Genomic DNA, 23,696 nt, shown 5'->3' with positions numbered 1-23,696 from the left:
ATTTGAACAATGTCACAATCAAGAACAAGTACCCACTTCCTAGAATACAAGATCTATTTGATCAAGTTAGAGGCGCGGGAGTCTTTTCCAAAATTGATCTAAGGTCCGGTTATCATCAGATTAAGATCAAGAAGGAAGACGTTCCGAAAACCACCTTTGTCTCAAGGTATGGACATCATGAATACCTTGTAGTGCCTTTTGGTTTAACCAATGCCCCAGCAATTTTCATGAATCTTATGAATAAGATCTTCATGCCCTATTTAAACAAGTTTGTCATCATATTCATCGATGATATCTTGATATACTCCAAAGATAAAACTGAACATGCTGAACATCTGAGGTTAGTGCTGCAAACACTAAGAGAACATCAACTTTATGCCAAGTTCAGCAAGTGTGAATTTTGGCAAGATCAAGTGGAATTTCTTGGTCATGTCATTAGCAAAGATGGAATAGCGGTTAACCCGAGCAAGGTAGCAGCAGTTTTAGATTGGGAAGCACCCAAGACTGTCAAGGAAATCCGAGGATTCCTAGGAATGGCAGGATACTATCGGAGATTCATTGAAGGATTCTCCAAAATAGCAGGACCAATGACAAAGCTGTTAAGAAAGAACACACCATTCGTGTGGTCAGAGGAGTGTGAGAAGAGTTTTCAAACTCTGAAAGAGAAACTCACCACGGCACCGGTGTTAGCAGTTCCGGAAGTTGGCAAGGATTACACCATGTACTGTGACGCATCCAAGCATGGATTAGGTTGCGTACTCATGCAGGATCGGAAAGTAATATCTTATGGATCGAGGCAACTCAGACCTCATGAAGTGAATTATCCAACACATGACTTAGAACTAGCAGCAGTCGTATTTGCACTTAAAACTTGGAGACATTTTCTCTATGGAGCCAAGTGTGAGCTCTATACGGATCATAAGAGTCTCAAGTACTTCTTCACTCAGAAGGAGCTCAATATGAGGCAGAAAAGATGGCTAGAACTAATCAAGGATTATGATTTGACCATTAATTATACTCCAGGAAAGGCCAATGTTGTAGCAGATGCCCTGAGTAGGAAGAGCATTGGAGGAGTGGAACAAGAGTTATCACCGGAGTTGAGGAAGGAAATAAGCCAAGCCCAAATACAACTTTGGGAGAAAGAGGCTCATGAAGGACTATCGGCTTTACATGTAGCCGATGAGCTAAATGTTAAGTTAAAGAATGAGATAATGATGGGTCAATTGGACGATCCATTCATCGTAGAGGAGATGAGAAGGATTGATGAAGGGAGACCATCAGAATTCCACCAAGGAGAATCAGGACCATTATGGTTCCAGAAGAGGATTTGCGTTCCGGATATTGCTGAGATCAAGGAAGTAATACTCCGGGAAGCCCATCAAACACCATATTCCATACTTCCGGGAAGTACAAAGATGTACATGGATCTTAAGGAGTTATTCTAGTGGAATAACATGAAGTGAGAGATAGCACAATACGTGGCGGAATGCCATACCTGCCAAAGAGTGAAGGCTGGACACCAGAGTCTGGCAGGAAAGTTACAACCTTTACCCATCCCAGAATGGAAATGGGAGGAGATAGGAATGGATTTCATCACCGGACTACCCATGACAAATAAGAAGAAGGATATGATATGGGTAATCGTGGACCGGTTGACGAAAAGTGCACACTTTTTAGCAGTAAATCAGCAGGATAAAGGAGAAAAACTCATCGATATTTACATCAAAGAGATCGTGAGTAAACATGGAGTGCCTAAGAAGATCGTGTTAGATCGGGGATCCGTGTTCACATCAGCATTTTGGAAGCAACTACATGAAGCTTTAGGATCTAAGTTGGATTATAGTACCGCTTATCATCCTCAGACAGGTGGACAAACAGAGAGAACTAACCAGATCCTAGAGGATATGCTTAGGGCTTGTGCCCTAGACTTCGGAGGATCATGGGAGGAGCACTTGCCATTAGCAGAGTTTTCATACAATAATAGCTATCAAAGCAGCATCAAGATGGCACCGTTCGAAGCTCTGTACAAAAGGAAGTGTAGATCACCCATATGCTAGTATGAAGCTGGAGCAAGCAAAGAGTTCAATCCTGATTATGTCAAGGAAAAGCAACAGATCATTGACATTATAAGAGATAGGTTGAAGATAGCCCAAAGTCGACAGAAGAGTTATGCCGATCAGAAGAGAAGGACATGGGAGCCACAAGTTGGAGACATGGTGCCCGATGAAAGGACTTCAGAGATTCGGAGTAAAGGGGAAGTTAAGCCCTAGATACATCGGACCTTTCAAGATTTTGACTCAGAACCGAGGGTTAGCCTTTGAATTGGAACTACCGGGAAGGTTAGCTCAAGTTCACAATGTATTCCATGTGTCGCAACTCAGAAAATGCTTAAAGACCCCAGATGAGCCAGTGTCACATGATGAGCTCGAGTTACAACCAGATTTGACTTACATCGAGAAGCAAGCGAAGATTCTCGAGGAGAACTGGAAACAACTCAGGAATCGAGCTATTAAGTACTGCAAGATACAGTGGAAACATCACCCTGAGAGAGAAACCACCTAGGAAAAAGAGGAAGACCTGAGGAAAACATACCCCGAACTCTTCAGGTATTGCAACCACAACTTCGGGACGAAGTTTTCTTTAAGGGGGAAAGGCTGTAATGTCCCAGGTTTAGAGATGATCAAGGGGTAGATTTTAGAAAGGGATGTTGTGGTGACCCTGCATACCACTGCATGTTGTAGTATGCCAGTCGTTGATATAACATTCACGAAGTACCATTCCGCCAATATTACATCCCTCAGAGTAGTACAACAGAACATAGCAGGTCCATAACTCATTTCATTAATATTACAAACATGATACACATATTGTCTCGGAGCTCCTCTTGGGTCCTAAGAGGGATACTCCTGGGTTCGAGGCGAACCCAACTTAGCTTACAATATAAAAGTCTCACTAAGTTATACATTTATTCTTCCGAGCAGCTAAATACTAAGAGTTCGGACTGCTCGGCTACTACTACTACTCGAGATGTTTAGGCTTGATCCCCTCCGGAAGCCTCCCCGGATCCGTAGACGATGAGGTAGTCTACGCCTTCGGTACCTCCCGAGAGGTCTGGTTCTTCATAGTCGATGATCTCGGCTCCTTCATTGTTGTCGTAGTCCTCCTCCAGACGATTCAGACAATCTAAGCAAGGGATTTAAGAGTGGAATGAGTACGAGCGTACTCAACAAGTTCATTATAGATAAGAGGTGTTTAATGCACTAGCTACGGTATTAGACCAGAAAGTCTAATACCAATGCAAGTTTTGATAAACATTTCTTCAAGAGATTGCTTTTATTCCAAAGAGCTATGTCCGTCAGCCTTCACCGGTTTACTAGAACTTCATGGAGCTCCTTTCCGGCCGCGTTCGCAGTTCCATATCCCGGAACAGGGAGTGACAGGTCACAGTTCATTACACTCTGCAGAGGTGTGTTGCTTTACCCATAAGAGATCTTAACCTTGGTGCCAACCGGGAAGCTTTCCCGTCCACACTTCCTTCGGTGTGAGGCCCGGTATAAGGTCATAGCCAATCATATTCCTCCGCTACCTCGCACACCCACCCTTTGTTGCAAACCCCGACCCTGGGCCCTCGTCGGTCCACTTACACCATTTAAGGACGGACCCCGACCACGACAACAGTCTGGGATCGAACCAAACTCCTTCGCCGGTAGCTGCAACCCATCATAGACCACATTACCGTGGGGAATTAGAGTGGGATCCCCACCCTCAAGTTGTTCCGCAAGCCGCAACCGCTACGGTATGCACAGCGTAACCGTGGGGACTTAGAATGGGTTCCCCACCCACAAGTTGCTCCGCAAGATACAACTGCTACGGTAAGCGCATCCGTTGATGTACAAGAGGTGGAAATACGATTGACTAGTCCGTCCCATTTCAGATCTTATGGTTAACACGGTTATTACGGCACAAGAATCACTGGCGACATTTGTTGTTTAATCCTAGATGGATATAAACCCTTGCAATGGAACCTCCACCATATCAACACAATCCATGGTTCCATTGCCCACCACATAGTCATATTCATAGTTATGAAAGTAGTGGTTTTGGTTTTTATGCAATAGTGATAACCATAGTACTTTGCAAGTAATTTGATAGAAATACTCAAATGACATGAGCAAGTGATGAACTTGCCTGAACACTGCAAAGTTTTGCAGTTGGAAGGTGTGGACTGACCCTTGTCCTCTGTCTCTGAAAAATAGCATCATTGTCCGATAAGGGCAATGGTTAAAGAAGCAATTATGCATGATTCCAGTTTTAGGGTTTATTCCCCCCTTCCGATGTCGTTGTTATTTTATGTGAGAGGTTAATACTAAGAACAACTTGTAGATACTTGATTTAGGGTACATACAACCTTGAAATATTGTCAAGGTGTTTTTAAAGTCCAATTGCATTAATGGACTTAATTTTCATTAATGAAAATAATATGTGTGATTTTAGTTATTATTTAATTCATCAAATTAAGACTTATTCTTAATTATCTCCAAAAATTCTCTTTGATATTTTATTTGGATAGAGAATTTTATGCTGATTGATTTTCATATTTTTAATTATTTTTTTAGTGCTCTTATCAATTTTCTATTGAATTTTAAAGTTACTGGTTTTTAAATGAATTGTGAAAAGTCACCATTGCCCCTGGGCCCACCTGTCAGTGGAGCCCAGTGGGTTGAGCTAGACCAGCTCGGGTCCGACTGACCCGAGCGGTCGCTCGCTCACTCTCCACCTCGCGCCGCTTGACCTAACCCTAATCCTCTTTCTCCCTCTGGCGACCTGCGTCGCCCTCACCGTCGCCGGCCGATTCCGGCGGTCTCCGGCCGCCATGGCCCTCGCCATGGGGCGCAATCGAATCGCCCTGCGATGGCGATCCTTTCCATCCGCGTCGATCTGGAGCTGACGCCGCTCCCCGCTCGTCATCGATCCTCTCCGCCATGGCTAGGGTTCGGGATCCGCGTGATCCTGCGGCTCCCCAAGCTCCTGGCGTGATGGCGCCGCCGTGGTGGTGCTGCCATGGTGGGGTGGTGCTGTGGCGCCGCCATGGCCTGGCTTGGCCTGGCGCCGCCGCGCCCTGGCGTGTGCCGCTGTGGCCGCCATGGTGGTCTGCCTGCTCGACCCTGGTACGTTCGCCACCTCTTCTTCTCTCTCGTGTGCTGGTTCTTCTTCCTCTCTCCAGTAGCTCTAGCCATGGCTTGCTGTTACTGGTGCCTATGCTGCTCCAATCGAGCTAGACATGCTGCTGTGCTATTGCTGCCGCCATGGCCTAGCTTGGGTTCATGTGCTTGTACTGATGCTCATGTTCCTGCTAGCTTTACTATTGTGCTGTGCTTGCTTGCACAGGGCCTGTGCTATTGCTGTTTGATGTTCTGCCATCTCTCTATGCAGGAATTCCTAATCTAATTTTGTTGCTATGCCTTCCTTTCTTGCTGAATTCCCTCTCTGTGACTCTGCTCTTGTTACTAGGCTTGCCAGATATCAAGTGTATTCCTATAGGCTTGCTCATGAGCATCTTGTAATGCTCAGGGACTGTTTAATGGCTACTGTCTTGCTACAATTAAATCCATTTGATTGCTTAGTGGCTCTGGTTGTGGTGATGGTTTAATTATATGAGTGTGCTGTTCATGTCAAGCTTGATCCAGTGGTACATCATGTATTTGATGTGCTTCTGGATACAATTACAGTTCATCCATTTGTTATCTGTGAAGCAATTGTTGGTTAACTGTGGCCATTTAATTATCTGTCCATGCTCTGTTGCTCAGTGATGCCTTAACATACACTGGCATGCTATAGCAAGCTTTGATGATCATGTGATCATCAACAGCTGGTCATTGGATTGCTTACCTGTTGCCTGTGCCTTGCTGTTACTTATTTCTGTGTATGTGTGTGGCACAGATCAGTGCTGGTGCTTGCTCAAGCATCAGCTGATGCTTGCAGTGATCCACTGGATCATGTGCATGGTTCTGGTGACTTGGTTTCTTGTATAATTCATTTATCTGTATTACCTTGCTTTGTTTGATGGATAAATGATGTGAACTGTGATACAGTGATGATCATATCAATTGATTGGCTTGGGCTAGAGGGATGCCAACAGTGGTTGGGAACCCTAGCTCCACTTTGAACCCAATCTGGGTGATGATAATTGTGCTTGGCTTGGTGGTTTGGCTGTTTTAGGGGTTGAGGTGACCCTGGCAGTAGTCATATGCTGCCCTAGGGTAGCTCCCCTCTTTGTCGGCTTGCTGTGACTCACCAAATGCTTTCTGGGTGATCCATTTATTGGATTGCCAGTAGCTCTTGATGTTGAAATCAAATAGACAATGTTTTGTCTAGGTCTGATGGTCAAACTAGCTGTAGGTGCTAAGTGTGTGTAACTAGGCTAACTTGTGCTCTCATCTCTTGCTGGATTTCTTCAGTTATGCATTGATTGTCATAGCTGTTGTTCCCTTTAGATGATTTACCAGTGGCCTTACTGCTCTTGCTTGCACCATATGGCTTAGTAGCCAGATGATGACACAACTTGGGTATCACACTGCTGGCGTGTAGTTGACGTGGGAGTTAGAAGTCTTCTTTTCTTCAGTTCCCCGGCAACGGCGCCAGAAATTTGCTTGATGCGCGTGGTTGACGTATTGTCTTTTCGTTCGACACGCGTCCGTTGGGAACCCCAAGAGGAAGGTGTGATGCGCACAGCGGCAAGTTTCCCTCAGTAGAAACCAAGGTTTATCGAACCAGTAGGAGTCAAGAAGCACGTTGAAGGTTGATGGCGGCGAGATGTAGTGCGGCGCAACACCAGGGATTCCGGCGCCAACGTGGAACCTGCACAACACAAACCAAGTACTTTGCCCCCAACGAAACAACGAGGTTGTCAATCTCACCGGCTTGCTGTAACAAAGGATTAGATGTATAGTGTGGATGATGATTGTTTGCAGAAAACAGTAGAACAAGTATTGCAGTAAATTGTATTTCAGTATAGAGAATTGGACCGGGGTCCACAGTTCACTAGAGGTGTCTCTCCCATAAGATAAACAGCATGTTGGGTGAACAAATTACAGTTGGGCAATTGACAAATAAAGAGGGCATGACCATGCACATACATATTATGATGAGTATAGTGAGATTTAATTGGGCATTACGACAAAGTACATAGACCGCTATCCAGCATGCATCTATGCCTAAAAAGTCCACCTTCAGGTTATCATCCGAACCCCTTCCAGTATTAAGTTGCTAACAATAGACAATTGCATTAAGTATTGCGCGTAATGTAATCAATAACTACATCCTCGGACATAGCATCAATGTTTTATCCCTAGTGGCAACAGCACATCCATAACCTTAGAGGTTTCTGTCACTCCCCCAGATTCACGGAGACATGAACCCACTATCGAGCATAAATACTCCCTCTTGGAGTTACTAGCATCAACTTGGCCAGAGCATCTACTAATAACGGAGAGCATGCAAGATCATAAACAACACATAGATATAAATTGATAATCAACATAACATAGTATTCTCTATTCATCGGATCCCAACAAACACAACATATAGAATTACAGATAGATGATCTTGATCATGTTCGGCAGCTCACAAGACCCGACAATTAAGCACAATGAGGAGAAGACAACCATCTAGCTACTGCTATGGACCCATAGTCCAGGGGTAGACTACTCACACATCACTCCGGAGGCGACCATGGCGGCGTAGAGTCCTCCGGGAGATGATTCCCCTCTCCGGCAGGGTGCCGGAGGCGATCTCCTGAATCCCCCGAGATGGGATTGGCGGCGGCGGCGTCTCTGGAAGGTTTTCCGTATCGTGGCTCTCGGTACTGGGGGTTTCGCGACGAAGGCTATTTGTAGGCGGAAGGGTAGGTCAGGGGGCGTCGCGAGGGGCCCAGGAGACAGGTCGGCGCGGCCAAGGGTGGGGCCGCGCCGGCCACCCTCCTGGCCACCTCGTGGCCCCACTTCGTTGACTCTTCGGTCTTCTGGAAGCTTCGTGGCAAAATAGGACCCTGGGCGTTGATTTCGTCCAATTCCGAGAATATTTCCTTACTAGGATTTCTGAAACCAAAAACAGCAGAAAACAAAGAATCGGCACTTCGGCATCTTGTTAATAGGTTAGTTCCAGAAAATGCACAAATATGACATAAAGTGTGCATAAAACATGTAGATATCATCAATAATGTGGCATGGAACATAAGAAATTATCGATACGTCGGAGACGTATCAGCATCCCCAAGCTTAGTTTCTGCTCGTCCCGAGCAGGTAAACGATAAACAAAGATAATTTCTGGAGTGACATGCCATCATAACCTTGATCATACTATTGTAAGCATATGTAATGAATGCAGCGATCAAAACAATGTATATGACATGAGTAAACAAATGAATCATAAAGCAAAGACTTTTCATGAATAGTACTTAAAGACAAGCATCAATAAGTCTTTCATAAGAGTTAACTCATAAAGCAATAAATCAAAGTAGAGGCATTGAAGCAACACAAAGGAAGATTAAGTTTCAGCGGTTGCTTTCAACTTATAACATGTATATCTCATGGATATTGTCAATGCAAAGTAATATAACAAGTGCAATATGCAAGTATGTAGGAATCAATGCACAGTTCACACAAGTGTTTGCTTCTTGAGGTGGAGAGAAATAGGTGAACTGACTCAACAATAAAAGTAAAAGAATGGTCCTTCAAAGAGGAAAGCATCGATTGCTATATTTGTGCTAGAGCTTTGGTTTTGAAAACAAGAAACAATTTTGTCAACGGTAGTAATAAAGCATATGTGTCATGTAAATTATATCTTATAAGTTGCAAGCCTCATCCATAGTATACTAATAGTGCCCGCACCTTGTCCTAATTAGCTTGGATTACCGGGATTATCGCAATGCACATGTTTTAACCAAGTGTCACAAAGGGGTACCTCTATGTCGCCTGTACAAAGGTCTAAGGAGAAAGCTCGCATCGGATTTCTCGCTATTGATTATTCTCAACTTAGACATCCATACCGGGACAACATAGACAACAGATAATGGACTCCTCTTAATGCATAAGCATGTAGCAACAATTAATTTTCTCATATGAGATTGAGGATATATGTCCAAAACTGAAACTTCCACCATGGATCATGGCTTTAGTTAGCGGCCCAATGTTCTTCTCTAACAACATGCATGCTCTAACCATAAAGGTGGTAAATCTCCCTTACTTCAGACAAGACGAACATGCATAGCAACTCACATGATATTCAACAAAGAGTAGTTGATGGCGTCCCCAGGAACATGGTTATCGCACAACAAGCAACTTAATAAGAGATAAAGTGCATAAGTACATATTCAATACCACAATAGTTTTTAAGCTATTTGTCCCATGAGCTATATATTGTAAAGGTAGAGCATAGAAATTTAAAGGTAGCACTCAAGCAATTTACTTTGGAATGGCGGAGAAATACCATGTAGTAGGTAGGTATGGTGGACACAAATGGCATAGTGGTTGGCTCAAGTATTTTGGATGCATGAGAAGTATTCCCTCTCGATACAAGGTTTAGGCTAGCAAGGTTATTTGAAACAAACACAAGGATGAAACGGTGCAGCAAAACTCACATAAAAGACATATTGTAAACATTATAAGACTCTACACCGTCTTCCTTGTTGTTCAAACTCAATACTAGAAATTATCTAGACTTTAGAGAGACCAAATATGCAAACCAAATTTTAGCATGCTCTATGTATTTCTTCATTAATAGGTGCAAAGTATATGATGCAAGAGCTTAAACATGAGCACAACAATTGCCAAGTATCACATTATCCAAGACATTATAGCAATTACTACATGTAGCATTTTCCAATTCCAACCATATAACAATTTAACGAAGAAGAAACTTCGCCATGAATATTATGAGTAAAGCCTAAGGACATACTTGTCCATATGATACAGCGGAGCGTGTCTCTCTCCCACACAAAGAATGCTAGGATCCATTTTATTCAAACAAAACAAAAACAAAAACAAACCGACACTCCAAGCAAAGCACATAAGATGTGATGGAATAAAAATATAGTTTCAGGGGAGGAACCTGATAATGTTGTCGATGAAGAAGGGGATGCCTTGGGCGCCCAAGCTTAGACGCTTGAGTCTTCTTGATATATGCAGGGGTGAACCACCGGGGCATCCCCAAGCTTAGAGCTTTCACTCTCCTTGATCATGTTGTATCATCTCCCTCTCTTGATCCTTGAAAACTTCCTCCACACCAAACTCAAAACAACTCATTAGAGAGTTAGTGCACAATCAAAATATACATGTTCAGAGGTGACATAATAATTCTTAACACTCTGGACATTGCACAAAGCTACTGAAATTCAATGGAATTGAAATATCCATCGAGCATATCAAAACAGGCAATGCGAAATAAAAAGCAGAATCTGTCAAAACAGAACAGTTCGTAATGACGAATTTTATTGAGGCACCAGACTTGCTCAAATGAAAATGCTCAAATTGAATGAAAGTTGCGTACATATCTGAGGATCACTCACGTAAATTGGCATAATTTTCTGAGTTACCTACAGAGAATTTTGCCCAGATTCGTGACAGCAAAGAAATCTGTTTCTGCGCAGTAATCCAAATCTAGTATGAACCTTACTATCAATGACTTTACTTGGCACAATAAAACACTAAACTAAGATAAGGAGAGGTTGCTACAGTAGTAAACAACTTCCAAGACACAAATATAAAACAAAGTACTGTAGTAAAAACATGGGTTGTCTCCCATAAGCGCTTTTCTTTAACGCCTTTCAGCTAGGCGCAGAAAGTGTGTATCAAGTGTTATCAAGGGATGGAGCATCGGTACCATAAGCTCCCCCATTTGTAGCGGTACTAAGGGCTTTGTCAATTTTAGGCCTATAATAATATTTTTTTGGTTTAGGCACTTTAGAGACATACATAAACTTTTGCTCCTTACCCACATAAGCTTTCTCCTTATATTTAAGAGAAGAAAAGGTTGAACCCAAGGTTCCCATAGCTTTTTCAAGTTCGCCGATCCCATCGATTTGATTATCATGGACAACACAAGTTCCTAGGATACTAATTCTTTCATCAATTCCTCCTAAGGATTTGTCAAGTTCATCAGTTTTATCAAGTAACATTTCCAATTTAGTTTCAACACTTGGAAATTTTTCCTCTATGGTTTCCAATTTTTTCATAACATCTTCAAGAGAGATTTCAATTTTAACTTCATCAACAGGGGGTATTCCAAGTAGACTCTCAATAATGCAGCTAGCTTCTAATGCAAGAGTACTTAGGAAGTTACCTTTCGCGAGACAATCAAGAACATACCTATTCCAGCTAGAGACACCAACATAAAAATTCCTGAGTAGGATAGTGGTGGAGTGTTTCTTAGTGCACCTATTATGGGCATCACTAATTCTATACCAAGCATCTCTTAAACATTCTCCCCCTCGTTGCTTAAACGTACGGACTTCAACTTCAGGATTACTCATTTTAGCAGTAGTAAATAAAGCAAACTAGATAAAGTAAATGCAAGTAACTAATTTTTTTGTGTTTTTGATATAGCAAACAAGATAGTAAATAAAGTAAAACTAGCAACTAATTTTTTTGTATTTTGATTTAGTGCAGCAAACAAAGTAGTAAATAAAACTAAGCAAGACAAAACAAAGTAAAGAGATTGCGATGTGGAGACTCCCCTTGCAGCGTGTCTTGATCTCCCCGGCAACGGCGCTAGAAATTTACTTGCTGGCGTGTAGTTGACGTGGGAGTTAGAAGTCTTCTTTTCTTCAGTTCACTGGCAACGGCGCCAGAAATTTGCTTGATGCGCGTGGTTGACGTATTGTCTTTTCGTTCGACACGCGTCCGTTGGGAACCCCAAGAGGAAGGTGTGATGCGCACAGCGGCAAGTTTCCCTCAGTAGAAACCAAGGTTTATCGAACCAGTAGGAGTCAAGAAGCACGTTGAAGGTTGATGGCGGTGAGATGTAGTGCGGCGCAACACCAGGGATTCCGACGCCAACGTGGAACCTGCACAACACAAACGAAGTACTTTGCCCCAACGAAACAGCGAGGTTGTCAATCTCACCGGCTTGCTGTAACAAAGGATTAGATGTATAGTGTGGATGATGATTGTTTGCAGAAAACAGTAGAACAAGTATTGCAGTAAATTGTATTTCAGTATAGAGAATTGGACCGGGGTCCACAGTTCACTAGAGGTGTCTCTCCCATAAGATAAACAGCATGTTGGGTGAACAAATTACAGTTGGGCAATTGACAAATAAAGAGGGCATGACCATGCACATACATATTATGATGAGTATAGTGAGATTTAATTGGGCATTACGACAAAGTACATAGACCGCTATCCAGCATGCATCTATGCCTAAAAAGTCCACCTTCAGGTTATCATCCGAACCCCTTCCAGTATTAAGTTGCTAACAACAGACAATTGCATTAAGTAATGCGCGTAATGTAATCAATAACTACATCCTCGGACATAGCATCAATGTTTTATCCCTAGTGGCAACAGCACATCCATAACCTTAGAGGTTTCTGTCACTCCCCCAGATTCACGGAGACATGAACCCACTATCGAGCATAAATACTCCCTCTTGGAGTTACTAGCATCAACTTGGCCAGAGCATCTACTAATAACGGAGAGCATGCAAGATCATAAACAACACATAGATATAAATTGATAATCAACATAACATAGTATTCTCTATTCATCGGATCCCAACAAACACAACATATAGAATTACAGATAGATGATCTTGATCATGTTCGGCAGCTCACAAGACCCGACAATTAAGCACAATGAGGAGAAGACAACCATCTAGCTACTGCTATGGACCCATAGTCCAGGGGTAGACTACTCACACATCACTCCGGAGGCGACCATGGCGGCGTAGAGTCCTCCGGGAGATGATTCCCCTCTCCGGCAGGGTGCCAGAGGCGATCTCCTGAATCCCCCGAGATGGGATTGGCGGCGGCGGCATCTCTGGAAGGTTTTCCGTATCGTGGCTCTCGGTACTGGGGGTTTCGCGATGAAGGCTATTTGTAGGCAGAAGGGTAGGTCAGGGGGCGTCGCGAGGGGCCCAGGAGACAGGTCGGCACGGCCAAGGGTGGGGCCGCGCCGGCCACCTTCCTGGCCACCTCGTGGCCCCACTTCGTTGACTCTTCGGTCTTCTGGAAGCTTCGTGGCAAAATAGGACCCTGGGCGTTGATTTCGTCCAATTCCGAGAATATTTCCTTACTAGGATTTCTGAAACCAAAAATAGCAGAAACAAAGAATCGGCACTTCGGCATCTTGTTAATACGTTAGTTCCAGAAAATGCACAAATATGACATAAAGTGTGCATAAAACATGTAGATATCATCAATAATGTGGCATGGAACATAAGAAATTATCGATACGTCGGAGACGTATCACACACCCTTTTGATTATGTGTGATTGATGCATATGCTTATATATGAACAAAACCATCTGGTTTGTTCATGATGCTTGGTATACCTCACTCCAGCTCCTAGATTTTGATGTTGGTGTAGAGGTTTGCTTCTGTGTTGATCTTATGGTTGATTTGCTTGCCCTGCTCCTCCCGGTGACTTGATGAAGCTTGATTTAATTTAGTGGTGTGATGGAGCAGGTTGAACAGTGAAGCTGTTCTTCCTGTTCAGGCTGTTCTTGGTGTTCTTGGTGGCTTACCCGTGCAGTTCTGTCGATGGGATGATCTAGGGTTTACTGTGGCAAGTTTTATATGCTTCTGGCTTGCTCTTGTTGGTCGACAACACTACCTGCAGCTTGTGGTGACTCACTCTGGCCTGGTGTGTTGTTTCACATGCACACTGCCTTGTGTGCTGCCTGGTTGTGTGTGTGTGCAAGTCCAGCTTGGGACTTGTGCTGTGGAGAGATCAGCTCGGCAGCTTGATCATATCCACCCTTTGCAATATTTGCTAACCTGCCAAGTGGCTTTGCCACTTGGCTTAATGATCTGGTTGTTGTGTGTGTGTGCAGGGATCAAGAAGATGCTCAAGATGAACTCAAAATCATCTTGATCAGGGAATTCATGAAGATCACAATGTAGTTTAGGTCTTTTTAAATAACTTGTAATTTTCCTTTTTCTTTGTCTATTTATTCAATTCTTGTAATGTGTTGTAATTCCATAATTCAAATCTGAATAATGTAAAGACAATGTATTATGTGTGTGATTATCAATAAAGCTCAAGTTTTCCTTAATGAGCTTAATGTAATTGTTGTATTACTTATATTCTTGCTTATTGATAATTGTTTGTTAAATTATCTCAAATTTGAATTATGTGATGATCATTTGATGTTTGAATTTGAAATTCAAATTCAAATTTGGTTTGAATTCAATCATACAACTTAACTTGTAATTCAATCATGCAACTTAAGATTTCAATGCAATTCCACTTCTCTCTTCTCAAAACCGTAATTTAGACAAGTAGGAACAAGTTCATCGCACTCTCGAAACCCTAACCCTGTAAGGTGTCGAGAGAGAAAACGGTCCCCCTTCGATGCAGTTTTGTTTTAAAAGCGCGAAATTTCCCCGTAATTTACAATGCAATGCACATCCCTTTCTAAAATCTACCCCTCGATCGTCTCTAAACCTGGGATATTACAGATGTGCATTGCATCGTAAATTCTGGGGAAATTTCGCGCTTTTAAAACAAAACTGCATCGAAGGGGGACAAGTTTCTCTCTCGACACCTTGCAGGGTTAGGGTTTCGAGAGTGCGACAAACTTGCTCTTATTCAACTAAACTAGGGTTTTGGAGAATAGAGAAGGGATATTGCATCACAAACTTAAGTTGCATGATTGAATTCAAATTGAAGTTGCATGATTGAATTCAACCCTAAGTTGAAATTTGAATTTCAAATTCAAACATTAAATAAAAATCATATATTTCAATTGTGAGGAAATTCGTTAAGTAAATAATAAATAATACACATTATGAACTATACAAACAATAAGTAAAGCTCATTAGAGAAAACCTTGAGCTTTATTGATTATCACACAATATACATTGTCTTTACAATATTCACAATTGAAATAAAGAAATAATACAACACATTACAAGAACTCGCCGAGCACTACCTCAACATAAATCCGGGTGCCAAACCGGTGAAGCAAGCTATGCGACGCTTTGGAGACAAGAAGCGCCGCGCCATAGGAATGGAATTAGCAAAGTTACTAGAGGCAGGTTTTGTAGTAGAAGTTATCCATACTGATTGGGTCGCAAATCCCGTCCTTGTACCCAAAAAGAATTCTGAAATACTAAGAATGTGCATCGATTACTCCGGCTTGAATAAGCATTGTCCGAAGGATCCGTTCCCCTTGCCGCGCATTGACCAAGTCATTGATTCGACGGCAGGGGCGGAACTTCTGTGTTTTCTTGACGCATATTCCGGGTATCATCAGATCTGGATGAAGAAATCCGACCAAAGGGCGACCTCGTTCATCACACCCTTTGGCACTTACTGCTATGTTACTATGCCTTTTGGCTTGAAAAAAAAGGTGCCACCTACCAACGTACGATGCAGCGGTGCCTCAAGGACCAAATTGGCCGGAATGTGCACGCCTACGTTGACGACATCGCGGTCATGACCCGGAAAGGATCCGACTTGATCAGCGACCTCAAGGAAACCTTCGAAAATCTCCGACGGTACAAGATGATGTTAAATCCGCTGAAGTGCGTCTTTGGCGTGCCAGCCGGAAAACTCCTTGGCTTCATTGTCTCTCATAGGGGCATCGAGGTTAACCCGGAAAAAATCAAGGCTATCCTGAGCATCAAAAGGCCAACTTGTCTCAAAGATGTGCAATGATTAACTGGTTGTGTTGCAACAATCAGTAGATTTGTTAGCCGTCTTGGCGAGAAGGCCCTACCCTTATACAAGCTGCTAAAGAAAACAGACAAATTTGTTTGGGATGATGCAGCAGACGCATCACTTCAGGGGTTGAAGGATATACTCTCCTCCCCACCTATTTTAGCATCTCCAGGCGAGTCAGAGACCATGCTCCTCTACTTGGCAGCATCCAACAAGGTCGTGATCCTAGTAAACGTGGTGGAGCGAAAGGAAGAAGGTCATGAATATGGAGTCCAAAGGCCAGTCTACTACGTTAGCAAAGTCTTGACGGAATCCAAACAATGATACCCTCACTTTCAGAAGCTAGCCTACGACGTATTCCTAGGTAGCCAAAAGTTGAGGCACTACTTCCAGGAGCATCCTATGACAGTTGTGAGCAAGGCTCCATTGTCAACCATCATCAACAATTCCGACGCAACAGGGCGTGTAGCAAAATGGGGCATTGAGTTATCTGCCTTTGACATCAACTACGAAGCCAGAACATCGATCAAGTCTCAAATTCTCGCGGATTTCATCGCGGATTGGACTGAAGCGCTGGTAGGCACACCTGTGTCGGAACCAGAAGCTTGGGTCATGCACTTTGACGGATCCAAGCAGCATCAAGGCTCGGGGGCTGGAGTTACCCTGAAGTCATCTACCGGAGAAGAACTGCAGTACGTCCTACAGATTCACTTCGAAGCTACAAACAATATGGCAGAATACGAGGCTCTACTACACGGTCTGCGCATCGCTAAGGAAATTGGGATCAAGCACATCATATGCTACGGAGATTCCGACCTGGTGGCACAACAAGTAGCCGGAACCTGGAACGCCAGAAACTCCGTCATGGCGGCTTACAGAGACGAAGTTGACGAGATCGCCAAATGCTTCCTCGGATACGAAGTCAAGTACGTCAGGAGAGATGATAACACAATGGCAGATATGTTGTCCAAGCTCGGATCCGGCAGGAAACCAATTCCGCCTGGTATCTTCCTTGAGCATCTACGGATACCCTCGGTGAAGGGCGCAAACCCAAAAAAAAAACCAGATCCGGTAGTATCTCCGGCTAAGGAAGTGATGGCTATCATTCTAGCATGGACACAGCCGTTCTTGGACTACCTCATAGATCGAAAGCTGCCACAGGACGAGGTCCTCGCACGATAGATCATCAGCCGAGCAAGATCCTACACAATCGTTGATGGACAGCTCCACAAACGAAGTGCAAATGGGGTATTTCTCAAATGCGTCTCCAATCAAGATGGCATTGAAATCCTCAGAGAGATCCACGCAGGGGATTGCGGGCATCATGCCGCCCCCAGGTCCCTAGTTGCAAAAGCTTTTCGGTTAGGATTCTACAGGCTCACAGCTAAAGAAGATGCTGAGCAGCTGGTGAAAACTTGCCGAGGTCGTCAGTACTACGCTACTCAACCAAACGCTCCAGCCCAAGAGCTGAAGACCATCCCTATCACCTGGCCCTTTGCGGTCTGGGGGCTTGATATGGTTAGTACCTCCTGGTCGCTATTGAGAAGTTCAGTAAGTGGATCGAGGCAAAGCCGGTGAAAAAAGCCGATGGTGCTACGGCACTAAAATTTGTATGCAGCCACGTGACGAGATTCGGCATCCCACACAGCATAATCACAGACAATGGCACAAACTTTGCACAAGGAGAACTCAAGGATTATTGTCATGACGTCGGGATCCGGCTTGACCTTGCATCTGTGGCTCACCCGCAATCCAATGGTTAGGTTGAATGAGCCAACGGCCTTATACTAGCCGGAATCAAACCTCACCTCGAAGAACCGCTGCGACGCGCAGCCGGAGCTTGGGCTGATGAGTTAGACTCTGTGTTGTGGAGTTTACGAACTACCCCTAACTGGTCAATAGGATTTACTCCTTTCTTCCTGGTATACGGATCAGAAGCTGTGCTCCCCACTGACATCATCCACGATTCGCTGCGAGTTTCTGCCTACGACGAAGAAACTGCTGACGAGGCTCGACAGCTATCTGTGGACCTGATCGAAGAAGCTCGGAATTTAGCTGACAACCGCTCCACCATTTACCAGCAGAAACTCCGACGCTATCATAGCCATCGAGTTCGGAACCGTTCGTTTATGGTCGGAGACTTAGTCCTCTGCCTTCGCCAGGTGAAAGATCATAAGTTGCAAACTCCATGGGAAGGACCCTTCGTCATCAGCAAAGTGCTTCACAATGGATCATACTACCTTGTTGATTTCCGGGAACTAAAGGATAGACCTGACAACTGGTACTGGAAACGCAAACGAGAGGATCCGGATGACATTTATGATGAAACAGATCATCCCTGGAATATAGCACATCTACGTCCTTTCCACACTTAGCACTTTCTATGTTACATACCTTGTAATATCTATGATACATGATCAATGAAATAAAGCATATGGTTCACTCTGAGAGTCTTTTACCTCCTTTAGTTTTTCATTTTTGGATCGTGTATGTTTTCCGACTAAAACCGCAGAGCTGGATATTTCCGCCTAGGCGTGTATGAAAGTTGTGATTTTCAAAATCGTCCTTTAGGACGTAAGTTTAAGTTTTCTGGCGGAAAAATTGTCCGTTGCGAACTCATGGATTCCTGGCAGCGACTTCCGGCACCTAGGCTGGGGGCTTGTTTCCGCGGTTATTGACGGATTGCCATTGGGCTTCGTCGCCGCAGGAGAGCGTTTCCGGCCAAAGGTCTTCCGGCTCGTGGAAGGTCAAGTGAGTAAGCCGGAAAATTTACAAACCAGCACTTTCTTTCCAAACATAAACGAAACATGCATATATATTTAACGGACAGCAGGATAAGTTTCTTCCGCCCACATGCCATTGTTTCGTTCCTAGCTACTCAAAAAAACTTAAGTTATATATTACAAACCCAATCCGGGGTCAAAATGATACATCTGTTCAAGTTTTTTGGCAGGATTCACTCGGAGGACTGGTCATCATCTGAAGCGTTGTAGGCGGAACCGTCACCCGAGTCATCGCCAGAGGCTTCCTTGGAATGATCAACGCTGGAGCCGTAGCCCTCTTAAGAAACTTCATCAGCACCTTCTTCCTCTTAATCCTCCGCGTCAGAGAAACCCGCGGGGAGATCGTACTTGTTATACCAGAACGAGTGGTTAACTTGTCCGGCAAACACTCGATCATACCCTTGGGTCTCCGCGAGAGTGGCTCTCATGTTGGTGCCTTTGGGAGCTCCGCGCGCGATATCCGCGAAGTTCATGGTTGGGAAGTGTGCTTTGCACGTCGCTGATATGTCTCCAACGTATCTATAATTTCTGATGTTCCATGCTTGTTTTATGACAATACCTACATGTTTTGTTCACACTTTATGATGATTTTATGCGTTTTTTGGAACTAACCTATTGACAAGATGCCGAAGTGCCAGTTCCTGTTTTCTGCTATTTTTGGTTTCAGAATTCCTAGTAAGGAAATATTCTCGAAATTGGACGAAATCAACGCCCAGAACCTTATTTTTCCCGGAAGCTTCCAGAGCACCGAAGAGATTACGAAGTGGGGCCACGAGGCGGTGACACAATAAGGCGGCGCGGCCTAAGGGGGGCGCGCCCCCCTATTGTGTGGCTGCCCCAGACCCCTTCCGACTCCGATTCTCCGCCTATTTAAGCCGTCCTGACCTAAAAACTTCGGACGAATAAGCCACGGTACGAGAAACCATCCAGAGCCGCCGCCATCGCGAAGCCAAGATCTGGGGGACAGAAGTCTCTGTTCCGGTAGGCCGCCGGGACGGGGAAGTGCCCCCAGAAGGTATCTCCATCGACACCACCGCCATCTTCATCACCGCTGCTGTCTCCCATGAGGAGGGAGTAGTTCACCCCCGGGGCTGAGGGCTCTGCTGTAGCTATGTGGTTCATCTCTCTCTTTGTGATCTAGTTGAATATCATCTATGTGCTACTCTAGTGATGTTATTAAAGTACTCTATTCCTCCTCCACGATGTAATGGTGACAGTGTGTGCATCATGTAGTACTTGGCGTAGTTTATGATTGTGATCTCTTGTAGATTATGAAGTTAACTATTACTATGATGGTATTGATGTGATCTATTCCTCCTTTCATAGCTTGATGGTGACAGTGTGCATGCTATGTTAGTACTCGGTATAATTGCGTTGGTCTATCATGCACTCTAAGGTTATTTAAATATGAACATTGAATGTTGTGGAGCTTGTTAACTCCGGCATTGAGGTGCTCTTGTAGCCCTACACAATTAATGGTGTTCATCATCCAACAAGAGAGTGTAGAGTGGTTTTATTATGTGATCAATGTTGAGAGTGTCCACTAGTGAAAGTATGATCCCTAGGCCTTGTTTCCAAATACTGCAATCATCGCTTATTTACTGTTTTACTGCATCTTTACTTCCTGCAATATTAGTACCATCAACTGCACGCCAGAAAGCTATTTTCTGGTGCCGTTACTACTGCTCATATTCATTCATACCACTTGTATTTCACTATCTCTTCGCCGAACTAGTGCACCTATACATCTGACAAGTGTATTGGGTGTGTTAGGGACACAAGAGACTTCTTGTATCGTGATTGCAGGGTTGCTTGAGAGGGATATCTTTGACCTCTTCCTCCCTGAGTTCGATAAACCTTGGGTGATCCACTTAAGGGAAAACTTGCTGCTGTTCTACAAACCTCTGCTCTTGGAGGCCCAACACTGTCTACAAGAAAAGAAGCGTGAGTAGACATCAAGCTATTTTCTGGCGCCGTTGCCGGGGAACGAAAAGCTACACACAGAGATTTCCTCCCTCGTCAACCACGCGCCAGTTGTAGACAGTCAAGTATTTTCTGGGGTCGTTGCCGGGGAGGAAAGGTAAAAGGCACTCACACTCCGGATCTCGGCAACTAAGCTATTTCCTGGGTAAGTGCTCGAAGCTATTTCCTTTAGATCCTGCAATTGCATCTTTTTGTTTCTTGTTAAACACTAGTAAGGCATAATGGAAAATAACTGTGAGCTTTTTAATCTATTTCCTGAGTTAAGACATAAATGGTGTGTTGCAAAAATTAAAAAACCTATGGAACTTTATTTGCATGCTAATGGCAATGTTATTAGTATGAATGCAAACACCACTGTTGCTAATGATATGGAAAATTCTAAGCTTGGGGAAGCTGGCTTTGATGAGCATGATACTTTGCCTCCTATTTATGATGATTATAATGATACTAGTCTTTTGGTGCCGCCTACTATGGAGGATAAATCTAATTATGATTACAATATGCCTCCTATATTTGATGATAGCTACTTTGTTGAATTTTCTCCCACTACAATTAATAAGAATGACTATGCTTATGTTGGGAGTAGTAATAATTTTATGCATGAGATTCATGATAAGAATGCTTTATGTGATAGTTATATTGTTGAGTTTGCTCATGATGCTACTGGATATTATTATGAGAGAGGAAAATATGGTTGTAGAAATTTTCATGTTACTAAAACACCTCTCTATACGCTGAAATTTTTGAAGTTACACTTGTTTTATCTTTCTATGCTTGTTGCATTATGCTTCATGAATTTGTTTATTTACAAGATTCCTTTTCATAGGAAGTGGGTTAGGCCTAAATTTGTTTTGAATTTGCTTTTTGATGCTCTCTTTTGCTTCAACTCTTATTTCTGGCGAGTGCATCATTAAAATTACTGAGCCCATCTTAATGGCTATAAAGAAAGCACTTCTTGGGAGATAACCCATGTTTTTATTTTGCTACTGTTTTTTTTGTGTTTTGGAAGTTGTTACTACTGTAGCAACCTCTCCTTATCTTATTTTATTGCATTGTTGTGCCAAGTAAAGTCTTTGATAGTAAGATTGATACTAGATTTGGATTACTGCGCAGAAACAGATTTCTGTCTGTCACGAATTTGAGCAGTATTCTCTGTAGGTAACTCAGAAAAATCTTCCAATTTATGTGAGTGATCCTCAGATATGTACGCAACTTTCATTCAATTTGATCATTTTCATCTGAGCAAGTCTGGTGCCTCTAAAAAAATTGTCTTACGGACTGTTCTGTTTTGACAGATTCTGCCTTTTATTTCGCATTGCCTGTTTTGCTATGTTTGATGGATTTCTTTATTCCATTAACTTTCAGAAGCTTTGTGCAATGTCCAGAAGTGTTAATAATGATTGTGTCACCTCTGAACATGTGAATTTTTGGTTATGCACTAACCCTCTAATGAGTTTGTTTTGAGTTTGGTGTGGAGGAAGTTTTCAAGGGTCAAGAGAGGAGGATGATATAATGTGATCAAGAAGAGTGAAAAGTCTAAGCTTGGGGATTCCTCCGTGGTTCAACCCTGCATATTTCAAGAAGACTCAAGCATCTAAGCTTGGGGATTCCCAAGGCATCCCCTTCTTCATCGACAAATTATCAGGTTCCTCTAGTGAAACTATATTTTTATTCCGTCACATCTTATGTACTTTACTTGGAGCGTCTGTGTGTTTTATTTTCGTTTTGTTATTTTCATTCTCTGAATAAATTCATGCTTGTGTGGGAGAGAGACACGCTCCGCTCGTTCATATGAACACATGTGTTCTTAGCATTACCTTTAATGTTCATGGCGAAGGTTGAAACTGCTTCGTTCATTGTTATATGGTTGGAAACAGAAAATGCTACATGTGGTAATGGGTATATGGTCTTGAATAATTTGATACTTGGCAATTGTTGTGCTCATGTTTAAGCTCTTGCATCATATACTTTGCACCTATTAGTGAAGAAATACATAGAGCTTGCTAAAATTTGGTTTGCATGATTGGTCTCTCTAGAGTCTAGACATTTTCTGGTAAGGTGTTTGAGCAACAAGGAAGACAATGTATAGTCTTATAATGCTTGCAATATGTTCTTATGTAAGTTTTGCTGTACCGGTTCATACTTGGGTTTTGCTTCAAATAACCTTGCTAGCCTAAGCCTTGTATTGAGAGGGATTACTTCTCATGCATCCAAATCCTTGAGCCAATAACTATGCCACTTGTGTCCACCATACCTACCTACTACATGGTATTTCTCCGTTATTCCAAAGTAAATTGCTTGAGTGCTACCTTTAAAATTCTATTCTTTGTCTTTGCAATATATAGCTCATGGGAAAAATAGCCTAAAAACTATTGTGGTATTGAATATGTACTTATGTATCTTATTTTTTATTAAGTTGCTTGTTGAGCGATAACCATGTTCCTGGGGACGCCATCAACACTTTGTTGAATATCATGTGAGTTGCTATGCATGTTCGTCTTGTCTGAAGTAAGGGAGATTTATCATGAGTTGAATGGTTTGAGAATGTGATGTCTACGCATGGCTCTTTTCCTGTAGACAATGTTTGGCCTCCAAGAGCAGAGGTTTGTAGAACAGCAGCAAGTTTTCCCTTAAGTGGATCACCCAAGGTTTATCGAACTCAGGGAGGAAGAGGTCAAAGATATCCCTCTCAAGCAACCCTGCGATCACAATGCAAGAAGTCTCTTGTGTCCCCAACACACCCAATACACTTGTCAGATGTATAGGTGCACTAGTTCGGCGAAGAGATAGTGAAATACAGGTGGTATGAATGAATATGAGCAGTAGTAACGGCACCAGAAAATAGCTTGCTGGCGTGCAGTTGATGGTGGTAATATTGCAGGAAGTACAGATGCAGTAGATTAGTAAATAAGCGATGATTGCAGTATTTGGAAACAAGGCCTAGGGATCATACTTTCACTAGTGGACACTCTCAACATTGATCACATAATAAAACCACTCTACACTCTCTTGTTGGATGATAAACACCATTAATTGTGTAGGGATACAA

The sequence above is a fragment of the Lolium perenne genome, chromosome 4 (genome assembly GCF_019359855.2).
Source record: "Lolium perenne isolate Kyuss_39 chromosome 4, Kyuss_2.0, whole genome shotgun sequence".
NCBI classification, from domain to species: domain Eukaryota; kingdom Viridiplantae; phylum Streptophyta; class Magnoliopsida; order Poales; family Poaceae; genus Lolium; species Lolium perenne.
This window is presented reverse-complemented; position numbering follows the sequence as displayed.